The sequence below is a fragment of the Lissotriton helveticus genome, chromosome 11 (genome assembly GCF_964261635.1).
Source record: "Lissotriton helveticus chromosome 11, aLisHel1.1, whole genome shotgun sequence".
Taxonomy (NCBI): domain Eukaryota; kingdom Metazoa; phylum Chordata; class Amphibia; order Caudata; family Salamandridae; genus Lissotriton; species Lissotriton helveticus.
This window is the reverse complement of record NC_136072.1, coordinates 823,472,933-823,493,757: the sequence shown is the minus strand read 5'-3', so window position 1 is coordinate 823,493,757 and position 20,825 is coordinate 823,472,933. Positions and strand designations below refer to the sequence as shown.

At 48.4% G+C, this 20,825-nt stretch overlaps 1 protein-coding gene across 3 annotated transcripts in view; it reads left to right on the top strand.

Moving 5' to 3' along the window:
• Positions 1-20,825, top strand: part of LOC144792107 (myoferlin-like) — a 3,514,236-nt gene that overhangs the window by 2,044,606 nt on the left and 1,448,805 nt on the right. The window lies entirely within an intron of this gene.

Below are 20,825 nucleotides of genomic sequence, written 5' to 3'. Positions count from 1 at the left end.
TTCTCGATGGGTCATTTTGTGCATTAAGGCCTGTTATTCTCTGGCTAAAAAGGAGCCTCCGGTGGGCCTGCGTGCCCACTCCACTTGGGCCACGGCGGCTACTACGGCCCTGGGTCAGGGAGTCCCCTTGCATGACATCTGTCAGGCAGCTATGTGGGCCTCGCTGCACACGTTCGCTAGACACTACCGCCTGGACAGCCAAGTCCGGAGAGATGTCTTCTTTGGCCGTTCTGTTCTCCAGGACTTTCTGGTGTGATCATTGGTTTGCATACCCACCACCGGGGTTGGTATTGCTGGGGTATCTATTCTAAGGTAAGGAATTTAACACTAACCCGTTTCTTTCAGATGCACAAGTTACTTACCTTCGGTAATGATATATCTGTAAGAAACAGTAGTTAGTGTTAGATTCCTTACCGTCCCACCCATCCTCTCCGTTCTGCGAACCGATATCTAGAGTTAAGGACATCCCATTGAGGGCCCTAGTTTCATGGCACCAGTGTTGGTTTTTATCATGGCTCTGCAGACGACGCCTACCGACGCGCAAGGGTACTGCTACGCAAAACTTTCCGGATCCAGTCTGACGCCTGGGGATATTCTAAGGTAAGGAATCTAACACTAACTACTGTTTCTTACAGATATATCGTTACCGAAGGTAAGTAACTTGTGCTGCATCCCTGTGCTTCGGAACTACCACAGCACACTGCAGGTAAAGAGCTTACAGTGTCATGCTGCAGCACTTTCTTATAGTTCTGCACTTATACATTCACCATACAGTACTAATGCATTCTTTCAGTCAATTATGCACTACATATACATTCAGAGCACTGTTTTGCTGATCTTGCAAGTTACTTTTGTCGCATTTACTTTTTGTTGTCCCTCGGGAAACGTAAAAAGTTTCCACACAACAGATGTATATCTCAAAGGGCATGGAAGTTCAGGCACAAATCCATCATCGGATGAATGTTCAGACTCAGATGATGTCACACGGGTGCCCGAAATTGCATTCGCAAAATTGCATTTAAAAGTAATACAGGTTTATTAAAAGTAAAAGAATATTATTTTTATGATTAGCTCAGATAGTGTCTTGCCTTAATATTTATATTAAATACATATATATATCTTTTTAGACATTAAATAATTTCGCGAGCGTTGCGCACCAACTTCATCGAACACGTATATGATGTCACGCGGAAACGCGTGACCGTCGCGTAAAGTAATACTTATCTGTCAATTATGCGCCTGGAGTAGCGGACCGCTCTCATAGCTATCACGCAGGAAAATACGCATCACACACCCTACTCGGATCCTACACAACAATCCTAAAATGGCGACTAGGTTCAGCGCAGTGATCAAGAAAGGTACGCTTTGAGAGCGCAACTCCCCAAAAATGTTTTTAAAAAATTACAATAAAGAAAATAATATAAATATATTTAAAAAAATATTAAATAAAAAAAACAATATTAGAATTTCAATATTTTTAAAAAAAAATCTATTTATATTAAAAATATGTAATGGAATTTAAAAAATAAAATATCTAAAAATAAATAGTTAAAAATGTTTTAGTAAAATGTAGTAAATCAGTATCTAAAAAATAAATATAACAATATATTTAAAAACTGTCGAGGGGGCGTGGCTATGCGCCAACGAAGATGGCTCCACTGAAGCCGAGCCCTTAAACCCTCCGAAATCCGGTAATTATCCGCTAGCTGCTCACACACATCACCGTGGTGGCTTGTGCTGTCCGACGGCGTTGGGAGCAATAATCCGGAGCTGTCTCCTAGCCCCTGCGGCCGCTGAGAGCAATCGGCGGGCGGCTGCTCCGGACCTGGCGAGGAAGATTCCCGGAGCGGCTGCCAGCGCGAGGTCCCGGCTTCTGCGACCTGTGTCAAAGAGGCGGGGGAGAAGCAATCCTTAAGCCTGAATCATGCCAACCCCGCAGAAAAGGGACACGGGGCCGGCGTACTCACTGCGACTGCCCGGGCGGCCTCATCTGGGTCCGGAGAGGCAGGATAACGCAGCGGTGACTGGAGCGAGACCCCTGCCTTGCGGCCTGCGTCGGGGAAGCGGGTAAGACACTTTCCTCGCGCCGGAGATCTTGCCGCCCCCGCAAAATAGAGACACGGGGTCAGCTTACTAAAAGTGACTGCCCGGGCGGACTCCCCCCCGGGGGGTACCGGGACTGGGCAAAGCCTGGGAGACTGCCCTTCCCCCCCTGCGGAGAGGAGGACATCGAGGCCTAGGGGCTGTGCAGTGGGACCCCTAGATGGCAGGCGGCGAAAGAAACAGGCCCAGGGGGAGGCATGAGAACTGTCGGCCGCAATAAATCCTGTGGTATTGGAGCACAGAGAACTGTGCACTGGGGGCACTACTGTCTTGGAAGGGGCACCATTGCTCACAGCGGAACCGAGTAGGCCCGGCTCCCAATTACGCAACGAGCACTCAGAAAAGGCCTCGGGGCCTGGGCATGCAGTGCTATATTGTGGCGATAGTGCGATCAGGAGGCGTGAAAGACCCAGGACAGGAAGGTTGCGAGAGTAGCGGAATAACAGAAGTTCTTGGCTAACCTTGCCATGCAGCCTGGCTGCACTGGGAATCGCTGAGGGGCTGGGAGGCCATGTGATTGCGGGGAGAGTGGAGGACTGAAGACGGAGAGGTGGTTTTGGCCGAAGTGGAGGTTTATCTGTGACTGGGAAGTAGACCCTCCGCCATCCCAACTCGTGATAAGCACGACAGCACCCAACTGAGATCGGGGGGAGGAGAGAACAGGGACGGAAGGTTGCGGCTAGGGGTTTCAAAGCCAAGGGAGACCGCATTGCTTCTTTCGGCTGCCGACAAATTTGGACTGGGGTGAGGCCCGGAGTGCTCTTAGTGGGGTGTACTGCTTTGCAAAGTGAAACCGAAGGGTGCAGCGGCTGCTCAGTCAAATAAACTGGACAAGTATGCAGTCCCATTGGGGTCACACCAGAACGGGGGAACAGCGGAAGAGAATGCTGCCCATGTGGAACCGTCCCTGGCCTCCATAATGACAGCGATCCAGACCCTTGGAACCACTCTAGAGACAAAGATTGACAAGATGTCAATCGAAATCAATCTGCTCCGTACGGACCTGAGCAAGACGTCAGAGAAGGCGAATGCTAACGCAATGGATATACGGGAGCTTCAGGCGTCCTCAAAGAAACTTGAGCACGGGTGAATGACCTAGTACATCAGCACCGCCAAATGGCCCTGAAGCTGGAAGATCAGCAAGGAAGGGCCGAAACAACATCCGCGTGGTGGGTGTTCCGGAAGGAGCAGAGGGGCCCAGGATGGACCTATTCCTAGAAGACTTGATCCTTAATCACTTGAAGCCAAAGCGTCTCTCTAACATTTTTACTGTAGAACGGGCTCATCGTGCGCCGATTCCTAAGCCCAAACCAGGAGCGCCGCCGAGAACAATTATTGCAAAAATACTGAACTATAGAAATAGGGATGCTATCCTGCAAGCAGCCAGACAAATGGGAGACCTGCACTATGAGAATGCAACGGTTAGGTTCTTTCCAGATTTCACGCTCCAAGTTCAGCGCGAACGGGGCTCTTTCAATGGAGTGAAAGCGACACTCCGAGCCAAAGACATAAAGTACCTGATGTTTTTTCCTGCAAAGCTAAAAGTAATTGCAGGGGCCAAGTCATTGTTCTTCACGACGCCATCAGAAGTTCAGGAGTGGTTGGATGGTGGGCAATCGCAAACATCCGCCCCAACTGCTGGAGGTGGATGGAGAGGCGCTCAGGCAGCCTCACCTACTTCATTGGATGGCAGATCGGAGGGAGACAGAGAGAGTCAGCGATCATGGCGATCTAGTTCGGTTAGCCCAAAATGGGGGGACACTCAGAAACGCTAATGGACAACTGCTGATGTGGGGCTGTCTGAATTTACACAGGTACACTGCACTGTAAAGTGTATCTTCTGCCTATATTGTTGGGGTTCCTCTCTGCTGGGGTGGGGAGAGAACAAGTCACTCTGGCTCTCATAGCGGGGGGTGGCGGGGGGGCCGAGCTCTGCTCTCTGGGGCTGCATGGGGGTTGGATGGGTCTGACTACTCTAAGCTGTTGGAAGGGTATCGTCATGCCGGGAAGGGACAGACATACATGTGTCAAGAAACTAATGCGCAGGTGTGATGCAGGAATCATAGTTACTATATCGACGGGGAGGGCGACTAGCGGCTGGAGCTGGGGCCAGTGTTTCTTCCCCTTTAAACAGTTTCTTGGGAGGGGGAGGTTTCCTCACTCCTATTGGGGGGGCGAAAGGCGCTCTGCTGGTTGGGGATGTGGGTAGTTCGAAACCTACGTGGCAGGGTAGCGGGGGGGGCAGGTGGGGGATACCGATTCAGAGTTATGGCTGTGGGTGGGACAAGGTTGGGGGTCAATGGGAGCCATATAGGGAATGTTCAGAAGTGTTGAGTAAAAACAGTATGGGTCACAGTGAGCAGGCTGCACCAGTATGTACTGATGGCTATGAGGTGGGATAAAAGTCTCAGGGTACTCAGTTGGAACGTCAATGGATTGGGAGATAAGCTGAAATGAAGCATTGTGCTCCAATTCGTTAAACGACACTTCCCGGATGTGGTATTTCTGCAGGAAACCCACCTGGTGGGGAACACATGTCACGCATTGAACAGGTGGGGCTACATACTGGCGATACATGCTGGTTTTACTTCTGGATCCCGTGGGGTGGGAATTTTAACCCGGCGTAGCTTTCCACTTGTCATAGATCATACCGACACAGACCCACTGGGAGGCTATGCGGCACTCTCGGGTAAGTGGGAGGGCCGGGTCTCCAGGCCCAGTCATATATAGATTTCGGTAAGCTCCTCCTTTCCCTGCTGGAGGGACAACTCCTAATGGTGGGGACTTTAATGCACTGGTGTCCGGGGAACTTGACAGATATCCGCCCCAAAATATAGTGGCGGGTCGTAGGCGGCTCTCTAATCTCCTTGAGGCGTTTGGGCTACTGGACCTTTGGCGCCTCCGACATCCAGACTTGCAGCAGTACACTTTCTCCTCTGGGCCACACCACACTTTCTCGAGGTTAGACTACATTTTAGCGCCAATGCAACAAGACATCACAATCCGAGAGTTCTCACACCTAGTAAGAGGGATCTCGGATCACTCCCCTGTGTGGGTTCATCTTACAGTAGGAGATCGTAGAGAGGGCTGTGTAGCGCCGATCAATGCTTGGCACCTTCGGAATGAGGATACCAAAAAGAAACTGAGCCTATCAATTGACCAGTATTTTCAAGAGAATGACAGTACTATAGAATCGCCGGTAGTCCTTTGGGAAGCGTTTAAAACAGTTCTGAAGGGCGGAGCCCTTCCTGCGATTGCTGGATGATGGAAGGGGCGTGAGGTACAGATGGTCACCCTGAAAAGTTACCTCGTTTTGGAGGAAAGGGCGCAGAGGCGCGGGAGCCCGGGCACCTTGCATCAGATGCAACTTAAAGCAGCAGAATATAAAGCTTCGGCTACTGATGCTGCGAAGACTCTAGCGAGGGATAGAGAAGGCCGGCTATATGATCAAGGGGACAAAGCCGGCAAATTAATTGCCTGGCTAGACAAAAAGTAGCTCGCCCAAAGGGTAGTAGCTGAGCTTAGAACTGACTCAGGGGCTGTTCTGACAGAGCCCCGGAAGATTGTACGAGAGTTTGCGAGCCACTTCCAGAAGGTGTACAGTAAAGGGTCGGAGTGCACGGAGGCAGACTCGCTAGACCTACTTGCGGACATAAGATTGCCCGCCCTTTCAGAAGAGGAGCGGGACAGTTTAGAGGCGTCATTAACTGCGGAAGAGTTGATCAAGGCCATACAAGACCTGCGGCCTGGCAAAGCCCTTGGGCCCAATGGTCTTCCCATTGAGCTTTACAAGCTAAAGCCTAACATTCTGAGACAGCACCTTAAGCGCATGTTCGAGGCATGCATAGAGCGAGGTATGCTGCCTAGGGACCAACGTATAGCCACAATTGTGGCCATTCTGAAGGAGGACAAGCCAAGAGAATTAAGTACTTCCTACAGACCGATATCCCTTCTCAACGCTGAGCCCAAAATCCTGGCCAAAGTACTCGCTAACAGGCTCAAGCCGGTACTTCATACTTTAGTTCACCCGGACCAATCGGGCTTTATGCCCCGCCGCAACACGGCACTTAACCTACGCCGTTTACATGGAGTGCTGGGGCGTTGTCATGAGCTGCAGGATGATGCGGTGGTGGTATCGTTAGACGCAGCAATGGCGTTTGACACGCTGGATTGGCCGTATATGATGGTGGTCCTTCAAAAATTGGGTTTCGGCCCGAAATTTATAGGTTGGGTACGCCTCCTTTACGCTGAACCCTTAGCCCAAGTGGTAGTGAACAATAAGAAATCGGAGGTCTTCACCCTGGGAAGGGGAACGCGACAAGGATGCCCCCTTTCGCCCTTGCTTTTTGCCCTTTCATTAGAGCCACTTGCAGCCTGGGTGAGACAAGATCTCTCCTTGAGGGGGCAGAGATGGGCGGACGGCTGGGAGGACAGGATCTCCCTGTACACTGATGACATTTTATTGTATCTAGCGAAGCCTCGTAAGTCCCTGATAGTGGCGCTAGACATTTTTACTAGCTTCGGGAGGAACTCAGGGTATAGTATCAACTGGGGTAAGTCACTCCTCTACGTCCTTCACGGAGATCCCCGCCTATCCTGCGAAATTACCCAATCAAGATAGCGACAGAGGGATTCACGTACCTGGGAATTTATATTTCTAAAGACACAACCCTTAGATATGAGAGAAACTTAATGCCACCTCTACGACGGTTAAAGAGAGATGCTGCTACTTGGAAGACATTGCCGCTGTCCCTACTAGGGCGGGCAGCGCTCTTTAAAATGATGGCACTGCCGCGGTTTCTCTATGCCCTCCAGAACTATCCCGATTTAGTCCCCCAGAGATACTTTGCAGACATAGAAGCCACTCAACGGGATCTCCTGTGGGCGGGAACGCCCCGAATTTCCCTGCAGAAGCTTACACTGGGGTGGTACGACGTGGGTATAGCGCTGCCGGACATTCGGAAATATTATTGGGCGGCCCACCTCTCCGCCATAAATCAAGGCACCTACTGTGATGGGAACGATCTGGGCTATGGGATGGATCTTTAGCTCCTACCGGGGGGGGAACTTAGAAGCTGGGCTGTATTCCAGGGCAAGCAGATACCCCCTCACAGGCCCGACAAAACACTATGTTCAACTCTGGTATATCGTTAACAGGAAATTGGGCTGGGCAGACAAACTGACACTGTATACCCCATTGTGGGTGTCTGAGAGGCTGGGCACACTGAGTCGCACTAAGGGGTTTCATAAATGGGACCTGATAGGAATCTCACACATTAAAGATCTGTGGGGTCCTGACGGCACTGCATCTCCCACAATGCAAAGCGTGGACTCATACAGAGCGGCCCATCAGAGGGCGCGCTAATCAGCATAAATAAGGAGACGGTCCCAGGGATGTGCTTGCAACTACCACGCCCCTGAAGAGGAACCAATCCGAAACGCGTCGGGCAATGTGGTATTGACTGTGAAAGGGGAGCTGGCTGGCGTCTCTCATACCGTTTATTGGGGCAAGCTTGGAGCCCCGCATTGGAGTCTGAGTGCATTTCAAGCAACTGGAACCCAAGCACGAGCATTGATATTTGGCGGGGTCCGTACCGCCGAAATGCACCATCCCATACCCGGGAGCCACGGGGGTTTGTCTCCAACAGACTCTGCAGTGGGGCATCAATGTAGGATTTAGGGAGACACCCGTCGGCCGGAGCTCATCCAGAGCTCTAAACAGACCAACAGAAAAAAACGCACGAAGAATGGAAATTCCTGGGCACTGCATCTCCCACAATGCAAAGCGTGGACTCATACAGAGCGGCCCATCAGAGGGCGCGCTAATCAGCATAAATAAGGAGACGGTCCCAGGGATGTGCTTGCAACTACCACGCCCCTGAAGAGGAACCAATCCGAAACGCGTCGGGCAATGTGGTATTGACTGTGAAAGGGGAGCTGGCTGGCGTCTCTCATACCGTTTATTGGGGCAAGCTTGGAGCCCCGCATTGGAGTCTGAGTGCATTTCAAGCAACTGGAACCCAAGCACGAGCATTGATATTTGGCGGGGTCCGTACCGCCGAAATGCACCATCCCATACCCGGGAGCCACGGGGGTTTGTCTCCAACAGACTCTGCAGTGGGGCATCAATGTAGGATTTAGGGAGACACCCGTCGGCCGGAGCTCATCCAGAGCTCTAAACAGACCAACAGAAAAAAACGCACGAAGAATGGAAATTCCTGGGCACTGCATCTCCCACAATGCAAAGCGTGGACTCATACAGAGCGGCCCATCAGAGGGTGCGCTAATCAGCATAAATAAGGAGACGGTCCCAGGGATGTGCTTGCAACTACCACGCCCCTGAAGAGGAACCAATCCGAAACGCGTCGGGCAATGTGGTATTGACTGTGAAAGGGGAGCTGGCTGGCGTCTCTCATACCATTTATTGGGGCAAGCTTGGAGCCCCGCATTGGAGTCTGAGTGCATTTCAAGCAACTGGAACCCAAGCACGAGCATTGATATTTGGCGGGGTCCGTACCGCCGAAATGCACCATCCCATACCCGGGAGCCACGGGGGTTTGTCTCCAACAGACTCTGCAGTGGGGCATCAATGTAGGATTTAGGGAGACACCCGTCGGCCGGAGCTCATCCAGAGCTCTAAACAGACCAACAGAAAAAAACGCACGAAGAATGGAAATTCCTGGGCACTGCATCTCCCACAATGCAAAGCGTGGACTCATACAGAGCGGCCCATCAGAGGGCGCGCTAATCAGCATAAATAAGGAGACGGTCCCAGGGATGTGCTTGCAACTACCACGCCCCTGAAGAGGAACCAATCCGAAACGCGTCGGGCAATGTGGTATTGACTGTGAAAGGGGAGCTGGCTGGCGTCTCTCATACCGTTTATTGGGGCAAGCTTGGAGCCCCGCATTGGAGTCTGAGTGCATTTCAAGCAACTGGAACCCAAGCACGAGCATTGATATTTGGCGGGGTCCGTACCGCCGAAATGCACCATCCCATACCCGGGAGCCACGGGGGTTTGTCTCCAACAGACTCTGCAGTGGGGCATCAATGTAGGATTTAGGGAGACACCCGTCGGCCGGAGCTCATCCAGAGCTCTAAACAGACCAACAGAAAAAAACGCACGAAGAATGGAAATTCCTGGGCACTGCATCTCCCACAATGCAAAGCGTGGACTCATACAGAGCGGCCCATCAGAGGGCGCGCTAATCAGCATAAATAAGGAGACGGTCCCAGGGATGTGCTTGCAACTACCACGCCCCTGAAGAGGAACCAATCCGAAACGCGTCGGGCAATGTGGTATTGACTGTGAAAGGGGAGCTGGCTGGCGTCTCTCATACCGTTTATTGGGGCAAGCTTGGAGCCCCGCATTGGAGTCTGAGTGCATTTCAAGCAACTGGAACCCAAGCACGAGCATTGATATTTGGCGGGGTCCGTACCGCCGAAATGCACCATCCCATACCCGGGAGCCACGGGGGTTTGTCTCCAACAGACTCTGCAGTGGGGCATCAATGTAGGATTTAGGGAGACACCCGTCGGCCGGAGCTCATCCAGAGCTCTAAACAGACCAACAGAAAAAAACGCACGAAGAATGGAAATTCCTGGGCACTGCATCTCCCACAATGCAAAGCGTGGACTCATACAGAGCGGCCCATCAGAGGGCGCGCTAATCAGCATAAATAAGGAGACGGTCCCAGGGATGTGCTTGCAACTACCACGCCCCTGAAGAGGAACCAATCCGAAACGCGTCGGGCAATGTGGTATTGACTGTGAAAGGGGAGCTGGCTGGCGTCTCTCATACCGTTTATTGGGGCAAGCTTGGAGCCCCGCATTGGAGTCTGAGTGAATTTCAAGCAACTGGAACCCAAGCACGAGCATTGATATTTGGCGGGGTCCGTACCGCCGAAATGCACCATCCCATACCCGGGAGCCACGGGGGTTTGCCTCCAACAGACTCTGCAGTGGGGCATCAATGTAGGATTTAGGGAGACACCCGTCGGCCGGAGCTCATCCAGAGCTCTAAACAGACCAACAGAAAAAAACGCACGAAGAATGGAAATTCCTGGGCACTGCATCTCCCACAATGCAAAGCGTGGACTCATACAGAGCGGCCCATCAGAGGGCGCGCTAATCAGCATAAATAAGGAGACGGTCCCAGGGATGTGCTTGCAACTACCACGCCCCTGAAGAGGAACCAATCCGAAACGCGTCGGGCAATGTGGTATTGACTGTGAAAGGGGAGCTGGCTGGCGTCTCTCATACCGTTTATTGGGGCAAGCTTGGAGCCCCGCATTGGAGTCTGAGTGCATTTCAAGCAACTGGAACCCAAGCACGAGCATTGATATTTGGCGGGGTCCGTACCGCCGAAATGCACCATCCCATACCCGGGAGCCACGGGGGTTTGTCTCCAACAGACTCTGCAGTGGGGCATCAATGTAGGATTTAGGGAGACACCCGTCGGCCGGAGCTCATCCAGAGCTCTAAACAGACCAACAGAAAAAAACGCACGAAGAATGGAAATTCCTGGGCACTGCATCTCCCACAATGCAAAGCGTGGACTCATACAGAGCGGCCCATCAGAGGGCGCGCTAATCAGCATAAATAAGGAGACGGTCCCAGGAATGTGCTTGCAACTACCACGCCCCTGAAGAGGAACCAATCCGAAACGCGTCGGGCAATGTGGTATTGACTGTGAAAGGGGAGCTGGCTGGCGTCTCTCATACCGTTTATTGGGGCAAGCTTGGAGCCCCGCATTGGAGTCTGAGTGCATTTCAAGCAACTGGAACCCAAGCACGAGCATTGATATTTGGCGGGGTCCGTACCGCCGAAATGCACCATCCCATACCCGGGAGCCACGGGGGTTTGTCTCCAACAGACTCTGCAGTGGGGCATCAATGTAGGATTTAGGGAGACACCCGTCGGCCGGAGCTCATCCAGAGCTCTAAACAGACCAACAGAAAAAAACGCACGAAGAATGGAAATTCCTGGGCACTGCATCTCCCACAATGCAAAGCGTGGACTCATACAGAGCGGCCCATCAGAGGGCGCGCTAATCAGCATAAATAAGGAGACGGTCCCAGGTATGTGCTTGCAACTACCACGCCCCTGAAGAGGAACCAATCCGAAACGCGTCGGGCAATGTGGTATTGACTGTGAAAGGGGAGCTGGCTGGCGTCTCTTATACCGTTTATTGGGGCAAGCTTGGAGCCCCGCATTGGAGTCTGAGTGCATTTCAAGCAACTGGAACCCAAGCACGAGCATTGATATTTGGCGGGGTCCGTACCGCCGAAATGCACCATCCCATACCCGGGAGCCATGGGGGTTTGTCTCCAACAGACTCTGCAGTGGGGCATCAATGTAGGATTTAGGGAGACACCCGTCGGCCGGAGCTCATCCAGAGCTCTAAACAGACCAACAGAAAAAAACGCACGAAGAATGGAAATTCCTGGGCACTGCATCTCCCACAATGCAAAGCGTGGACTCATACAGAGCGGCCCATCAGAGGGCGCGCTAATCAGCATAAATAAGGAGACGGTCCCAGGGATGTGCTTGCAACTACCACGCCCCTGAAGAGGAACCAATCCGAAACGCGTCGGGCAATGTGGTATTGACTGTGAAAGGGGAGCTGGCTGGCGTCTCTCATACCGTTTATTGGGGCAAGCTTGGAGCCCCGCATTGGAGTCTGAGTGCATTTCAAGCAACTGGAACCCAAGCACGAGCATTGATATATATATATATATATATATATATATATATATATATATATATATATATATATATATGCACATGCATATATATTACCTACTGGCGGTCGCCAGTAGGTATATATAGTTAGGACCTAGTTACCATAGGAAATTCCAAACATTCTATTGGGAATAACTTTGGCGCCGATTGAGGGATCTGCCTGTAAAATTGCCTTGCTGCGCTCCGCTCCTTCCCTAAAAGTTTCGGGGGGATTCCTCAAGCGGGGGCCGAGAAAAAAGGGGGGTTCCAAAACGTGTTTTCCCCATGTTCATTTCCATAGGAACATTCTGACAAGGCTACAGCTCGAACGGCTGAACGGAATTATACCAGATTTGGTAAAATGGTAGGGACTGGTATGCAGCAGTGCCTTTTGTATGTTTGGTGTAAATCCCTCCAGTAGTTCTTGAGAAAATTGAATTTGAAATTTTTCAAATGGCATTTTCTATGGGACCTTTAGACACGGCTACAGCCCGAACGGCTGAACGGAATTACACCAAACTTGGCAAAATGGTAGGGACAGGTATGCAGTAGTGCCTTTTCTATATTTGGTGAAAATCCCTCCAGTAGTTGTTGAGAAAATGAATTTGAGCAAATTATATATCTATATGCGCTCAACATTCTATTGGGAATAACTTTGGCACCGATTGAGGAATCGGTGTGTAATGTTCCAGAATTTTGGCAAGCTCCGCTCCGCTCCTTCCCTGAAAGTTTCGGGGGGATTCGTCAAGCGGGGGCCGAAAGGGGGGTCCCAAAACGTATTTTCCCCATGTTAATTTCCATAGGGACCTTTAGACACGGCTACAGCCCGAACGGCTGAATGGAATTACACCAAACTTGGCAAAATGGTAGGGCCTAGTATGCAGATGTGCCTTTACTATGTTTGGTGAAAATCCCTCCAGTAGTTCTTGAGAAAATTGAATATGAAATTTTTCAAATGGCATTTTCTATGGGACCTTTAGACACGGCTACAGCCCGAACGGCTGAACGGAATTACACCAAACTTGGCAAAATGGTAGGGACAGGTATGCAGTAGTGCCTTTTCTATATTTGGTGAAAATCCCTCCAGTAGTTGTTGAGAAAATTGAATTTGATCAAATTATATATCTATATGCGCTCACCTCACGCGCACCGTACGCGTACGGTACGCGTACCGTACGCGTACGTGCGCGTACCCTTACGTGCGCGAGCGAGTTTCTGATTGGCTGGCAGTAGACTGTCAACATTCCAAACTGTCCAAACCAGGAAGTGTTGGCCACCATCTTGTTTTTCAGGAGAACTAAGGCACAAGAGAGCCCAAAACAAGAGTGGAAAACACGAAAAAGGGGGCAGGGTAGAGACCCCCCAACCCTCTAGCCCATCTCAGGGGGTCCCAAAAGGACCCCCAAGGACAAAAAAAAAATTTGCGGGGTACGGGCACCGTACGCGTAGGGTACGCGTACCGTGCGCGTACCCCGCAATTTAAAAAAAAAAAATTTGTAATTTGCACTTGGTGGTGCTTCTGGGACCCCCTGAGAAGGGCTAGGGGGTCAGGGGGTCTCAACCCTGCGCCCTTTTCGCGTTTTCCACTCTTGTTTTGTGCTCTCTTGTGCCTCACTTCTCCTGAGAAACAAGATGGCTGCTCCGGTGGTCCCAGAAGGATAATAACATATATAAACGTTATCCGCTAATAGAATTAGCATTTACAAAACCTTTGAAATTTATTGGAAAAAAATATAGGTTTCACGCCTGATATAGTTAGGAATTAGCATTTAAAAAACCTTGCAAATTCACTTAAGAAACCATAGGTTTCAGGACTTATATAGTTAGGAATTTGCATTTAAAAAACCTTGCAAATTCACTTAAAAAAACCATAGGTTTCAGGCCGTATATAGTTAGGAATTAGCATTTTAAAAACCTTGCAAATTCACTTAATAAAACATAGGTGTCAGGCCTTATATAGTTAGGAATTAGCATTTAAAAAACCATTGAAATTGCTCCTATATAGTTAGTTGTACTAACTATATTTTGCGCACCCGAATCCACTGCTGATGATGTCACATATTACATCATTCATGACATGGTCAGTGACATCACTGATGACATCACTGATGACATCTCATTTGACATCACTGATCACATCACTGATGATATCATTCATGTGATAATACGATGCACCTCCTCACACTCTAATATAACCTTTGATACACCCAGTGTTAAATACAGACTACCATTCTTGAAACCATTGACACACCTATACCAGTTACTACATACGCACTCACTGATTCCTAGGTCTGCACACACATTCACTCATTCACCCATAGAATCACTCATACATACAGTCACTCATCAATACAACACTATCATATGCACTCCTACACTTATACAGACACTCACACACTGCCACTTATCCATGGAGTTACTCACACACCTAGTCAGTCATGTAAAGAATCAATCACACTTCCATTTCCTCAACTATACAGTTATACACACAGCACCTTACTTATTCAAACATATACTAACACATTGAGGTACTGGGTTTTTCAGAGCCGGTACCAAACCGGTAACCCAGCGGTGCCAGGGTACACCCAAAGACCTCGGGTACTTTCCTGATTCAGACCACAGAAACTCAGAGTCTTCTCGTGAAGTCAAGGATCAATTTTATTGGCTGCAACCAAGAAACAAGCGTCCTAGAAGTACAACACACGGGATGTATATTCTCAGGAGACTGCTCAAACTTACAAAGTCAGGCTTCTCTTTTTATACAAAATATTGTGCTTTAGGCAAACATTCCTCGAATTTTAGTATACCATTCAAATATTTTCGCTACAAAGGAAAAGCAGAGTCATGATGACAGCCCACATTTCAGTTCGTCCAGCCCACAACAAATCACCCGGCAAGGCCCAACATTTCATCAGATATCGGTGGACCCCCAATAAAAATGGGCACCTCCCCATCATAAAGCAAGTGAGAGAAAAAAGAGCAGGGACAGGTGTGAGCAAGATTCGGCAGGGTGTGTGCGATGAAATGGGTTTATGGCCTGTTGTGCCTTGATGCCATCTCATTCGGCCACTGGGAGAGGAACTGACCAAACAGGTTCGGCCTGGGGCAATGGTTCCAACTTGCCCAGGTCACAGGAAAGTCAATTAAGGTGTATGTGTCCTTTGGAATCGAATTTAGCTGTATCATAAGCCTATGTAAAGGGCAACTCACAAAATGGCTGCCGTATACAAAATGGAAGCCAAGGGTTCAGAATGAGAATGACGATTTCGAGGTGAAATCGTCACTGGAATATGACGAAAATGCTTGTACATAGTGTACTCGTCATTTTCGGTCTTTTGATACTAAATTCGTCATGTTACGACAAAGTTTTATTCTCAAGTCCAGAATTTTCAGAACCACAAACCCTCCTTTTGCCCTTACATAGGCAATTTAACCTAATCTCATGCTAATCTGAGTCCAGGTCTATATTCCTAAAGTCATTGAGATGTTGCTGTAACATCATTCTAGTACTTAGCTCGTCTCTTGATACAGGTTTCCTTATACATGATGCAGCACAGAGGCCACATATTGCAGGAGCACACTGCACGCACAGACAGAACAGAAAAAGAATGGCTAGGACCATCCCAATGACCATCAGAATTTTCCACCCCCAGGCGGATATCAGTTCCCAGAACCATCCCATTAAAGACCAATCTCCTTTATCCACATGAATAGATTCGGAAATCTTATGCAGTTTAGAGATGGCCTGGTACACTGTTGGAGTGTTATCTTGAATGAAAACACAGCAACTCGATTGGATCAATCTACATACTCCACCTCGGTCTGCAAGTATGACATCTAATGCGACCCTGTTCTGAAGGGTCATAAGTCGATCCGACTGGAGCTCAGCAGTCAAGTTACTAAGGGCACCAGCAGTTTCAATCACGGTGGATTCAACCACCCTAGTCAATTGCCTTATGTTCCTGCTGTTAGCCATCGGTCCCCAGAACGGCAGAAAACCCTTTACGAAGTCCCCAAATTCTTGTCCTGCAGTGTCTTCTTGACTCAAGGCACCTCTAACTATCCTTGTCTTGTGGTAATCTGCCACTGCTGTGTAGGTGGGAGGCAACAGGAACGAAACAAAACATGAGCCCGAAAAGTCAGGGGGCAACCATGTATAGGCTCTATCATGGCAGATGAAATAGGTACCCTTAGCTGCTAAAAACGAAGGGGAAGTCTGGGCTGAAAAAACATACGTTTTAGTGCAGATACTCTTCCCTAACTGAGCTCTGGGATTCGTGCCATTACCTTGCAGACACAGATGACCCTTATGGGGTACAATCCAAATCGGGGGAAGATCTCTTAGCTTGCTGTTTCTCACTCAGAGTAGCTCCATATCCGGTTACGTTCCATCCTATGTATACTAGTGTCTCATCTCTCGGGATAGTCTCATAAGAAATACCTTCCTTAATCATGTCTACTATACCCTTAACTAGAGCACTATTCTTAGGATTGTCTGTTACAGAACGTAGGGGGTAGACTTCATGTGCGTATATGAACATTGTTCTGTATGCCCACACAGAACCATTGTGGCTGAAAGGCAGGACCAGATAAGGGATACCTTTATCCGTTGTCTGAGGCATAAGACCACACACCCAACAGTTAGTTGTGTTCATTACAAGTTGGTGTTGGTGCAAGAGCTGAACAAAGGAGTTATTAATAAACTCTAGTCTCCTAGCTGATTCGTGTTCAGGAAGGGGTTGAAAAGAGTGTGGGGAAACAGTAGAAGGAGGAGGTATAGGCGATATAGTGGGTGCAAATGTTACTCGAAAAGAGAATAACACATAACTTATTAAAAATATCATCACACTGAATAACATGAAAATGCACAATATCAAAAAGCTTTTCTTTGTCATTATTTTACAAATCTTGTGTTTAAAGTTAATTTCCTTGGCAGGTCTCTCCATCTCGAGAAACTCCATCCTCTCTAAAGTGCTGCCCGCGATGGGAGGTTGTTTCTGCTAAGGAATGCCTCTGTCAGTCTAGGGCAACTCCCTTGGACCAACCAGAACTGCAGACCTAACGTTGTCAGCTGCACCCCAAAGACTTTGGGCAATCGCGGCCCTAGCAGCAGAACCCGGATGGCGGTTCGAAAAACAAAAATGAGCAAGTTTCTCAGATGGGAGAGCTGCACTTTCAAAAATAGTACTTGGAGGGAAAAAAACACTTTTATTAGTTCGAATTTCTCGACCTCAAATTATACCGTTGTTTTCCTGGTATTGTATTATCTTGGAAAAGGAGTTCAGGTTCTGAAGTGTCCAATCGAACTGATGGTTGCAAAATTGTATCACTCTCTTGTTCGGTAACTGTTCCTTTTACACGTGCATCACTGAAAGGCAGAAAACGTGGCACGGTTTCAGTCTCTGAGTCGGCGACACCCTCCTGGACCCACCGGTGATATGGCAGAGGCAGACGAATCCGCTTGCAGTGGATCCCGTGGATCCAGGATTTCTTCACCTCCACTCGAACAGCTGATCTTGTGGAAAGGAGAACGAGGTGCGGTCCGGTCCACTGCGGCTGGTCGTTCTTGGTTCGCTGGAAGTTCTTGACCAGCACCCAGAATCCAGGGTCAATCTGGTGTCCTGGAGCTTCAGAGACTTGAGGCAGTGAATCATGCACCTGTAGGTGTAAAACACGCAATTTAGCCGTCAATTCGTACAGATAATCAAGTAAAACAGGGTGTTCAATTTCACTGAACTTGGTGGGCCTTGGCACTCCCCATATGTTGGCCGGGCGGCCAAAGACTATTTCATAGGGACTAAGTTTCACTCGCGAATGCACAGTCATTCTGGTGGATAGGAGTGCTAAGGGTAGAGCATCAGGCCATTTAAGACCTGTGCTCGCTTGACATTTGGCCAGTTTTAACTTAAGCGTGCCATTGTAACATTCTACTAATCCAGCTGATTGGGGGTGATTTGCAGCGTGGAACTTTTGCTGAATGCCTAGCCCTTCACATACTCTCTTCATCACACGACCCACAAATTCACTCCCATTGTCGCTCCAGACCAATCTAGGCATTCCGAATCTGGGGAAGTACTCTTTCACAAGGGCTTTAGCTGTGGATAAGGCAGTATTGTCTTTTAGGGGATAGGCTTCCACCCATCTTGAAAAGGCACAAACAACAACGAGTACGTATTTTAAATTGTTGCACCTCTCCATGTGGATGAAATCTAGCTGCAAAACCTGGAACGGATACGTAGGAGGTGCAAAATGACCAGCTGGAGTTGGGGTTCCCCTACCAGGATTGTGTTTCAGACACACCATGCAATTCTTGACGACATTCTCTGCACACTTGGGAATTCCTGAATTTTGCCATACTGGAGCCAACAACTTACAAATCCCTTTCACACTGATGTGAGCCATTCCATGAGCCATTGTAACCACTGCAAGCACATATGCATCGGGTAACAACCATCTCTGATGCTCTGACAATTCAATCCAACAACCATTTGCATCCATTCTACCCGTACTTTCTCTCCACATGTTCAACTCTTTCTCTGTAGCCTCAGCTTGAATAGACTTCACACTCTCTATCGTGTCCTCACACATTCCAACATCACCAACCCATCTTGCAGGGCCTGCAACATACATTCGGCTCATCACATTCCTTGCAGTTTCTTTCGCGATTTCGTCAGCAAATGCATTTCCACGACCAACATCATCGGTCACCTTCTTGTGAGCACTACATTTCAAAATCGCCACTTGCAGAGGCAAGGTCAGTGATTCAAGAAGCTCATTCACCAACTGACCATGCTGAATCCTAGCTCCATGCGAAGTCAGGAACCCACGTTCTTTCCACAATCGTCCAAAACTATGAGCCACACCAAATGCATACTGGCTGTCGGTGTACACAGTCACTTTCATTCCTTTTGACAACACACATGCTCTCGTAAGTGCAATCAATTCTGCTGCTTGAGCTGAATTATGTGGAATACGTGCAGCTTCAACAATTGTATGCAAAGTCGTGACAGCATATGCTGCAGTCGTGTCATCATTCGGAAGCTTGAAGCATGAACCATCCACCCACAATATACCATCACATTCAGCAAGAGGAGTGTCTAGGAGATCTATTCTCCGTTTCGTTTCTTCTTCTGTTCTAAGAAAACAATCATGCTGTTCAGAAGCATCTAGTTCCTCTACAATTGGCAACAATGTAGCTGGGTTTAGAGTGTTGCATCTTTTTATATGCACATGACTCGCTAACAATGTCAATTCGTAACCTGACAATCGAGCACTAGTTAAGTGCTGTGTCTTGGTTCTGTTCAACAACGTGTCCACTGCATGTGGAACCATCACAACTAACATATTATTCATCACTAGACCAGCAGACTGTCGAATAGAAACAGCTGCTGCTGCTGTTGCTCTTAAACAACTCGGCAATGCTTTAGCTACCGGATCCAAAGTCGACGAAAAATATGCACATGGACGCTGTTTGTCTCCAAACAACTGAGTCAAAACTGACAATTCACAACCTTGTTTCTCATGGACATACAATGTAAAGGGCTTACTGTAGTTGGGGCTACCCAACACAGGAGCCGAACATAATGCTGTGCGCAATTCAGAAAAACTTCTCTGACACTCTTCAGACCAAGGAACAGGATTGGGCGTATCTTTACACGTTAATGCCACCAAAGGTTTGGCTAATAACGAAAAATTTGGTATCCACTGTCTGCAATATGATGTAATACCCAAGAAAGCACGCACTTCTCTCTGTGTTCTTGGCACACTCAATTTCGCTATTGCCTGAATTCTTTCTGGGGTCAGTTTCCTTCCCTCCTTCGATAAGAGATGACCTAAGTAGGTCTCTTCTTGTCGACAATATTGCAATTTTGAGAGAGACACTTTGTGGTGCAAATCACACAAATGACGCAACAATGACAATGTGGCTTCTTTACAGATTTCCTCAGTATCTGCACCAACAAGCAAATCATCCACATACTGAATAAGGGTAGCACCTTTAGGTAAAACAATTGTATCAAGCTGTGTTTTTAAAGCTTGACTATATATTGATGGACTTTCACAGTAGCCCTGGGGAGCGCGTTTAAAGCGGAAGTTGCGACCTCCTAAACTGAAACCAAAAATATCACTACTCTCCTCAGCAATCGGGATGCTGAAGAAAGCATTCTTCAAGTCAATCACCGAAAACCAGGTGGCAGAAGCTGGAATCATAGTAAATAGGGCAGTAATGTCAGGGACAACTGGAAACTGTGGCACAACTATTTTATTCACCTCTCTAAGATCAATCACGAATCTGTAAACAGGTGGCTGGGAAGGGTCAGTTCGCTTAAAAACAGGCAGAACAGGACTATTGCCAACGTTGCCTCTTGTCTCTTCAATCACATCTTTTTCAATCAGATCATAAACGATCGCTAGTAAAGCTTTTTCACCTTCACTAGAGATTTTGTATTGGGGAATTTGTGGCATTTTAACATTGGCTTTCAATGTTACAACATATGGTGGTATTTCCAAAAGACCCACATCATTAGGACCAGTAGCCCAAAGAATATTAGGGAGAGATGACAATTCTGTTGGAAGTTTATCCCTCGACAAATACATTGGAGAAACCACTTTCTTACCCAGTGTAAGATGTACTCCAGAAGGAGAACAGTACAAAGTCGCATACAATCTTTTAAGCAAATCTAATCCTAGCAAGTTTTCACCACAACCTGTTGTCAGAATAAGGGGTGCTTCGAATTCACAAGGACCAACAGAAAGAGACAAAGGGTCAGAAATCGGATATCTAACTGGGGCGCCAGAAAAACCTACTGATACATTCGTTTCGCCAGACAAAGGTGCGCCAGGGAGTTTGGAGTGCATAATAGAACTCTTTGTAGCACCAGTATCCAACAGAAAAGGCTCTGACACACCTGATGTAATCACCTCAACGTAAGGTCCACTCTGATCTACTGGAACTGAAACAACTTCCTCACTTTGTCTATGGCTGTCCTAGTAATCACTAC